The sequence below is a fragment of the Neovison vison genome, chromosome 6, assembly GCF_020171115.1.
Source record: "Neovison vison isolate M4711 chromosome 6, ASM_NN_V1, whole genome shotgun sequence".
Taxonomy (NCBI): domain Eukaryota; kingdom Metazoa; phylum Chordata; class Mammalia; order Carnivora; family Mustelidae; genus Neogale; species Neogale vison.
In genome coordinates, this window is record NC_058096.1 from 2,330,342 (window position 1) to 2,330,633 (window position 292).

The following is a 292-nucleotide window of genomic DNA, read 5'->3' on the forward strand; positions in this document are numbered from 1 at the left end:
ACTGGCCTCAAGACACCCAGTGACCCCAGGGCCCACCCACCCTGCCGGGCCCCCCGCCACCAGCACACAGCATTACTCTTCCTGGATGACGGAGATGGGAGGGGACCGTACACCTGCACGGGGACCGGGCATCAGGGCGCGGGCAGCGCACTCTGGCCTCTGGCTGAACGTGGAAATCACCCTCTGCTTAGTCGTCGGGGCGGTTTTGGCAAACCACGCTCAGCCCATCGTAAAGCCGGGCAACATTTTAAAAAACAGGTTTCAACAAGTTTAAGAAAAAGACAACAAAGCA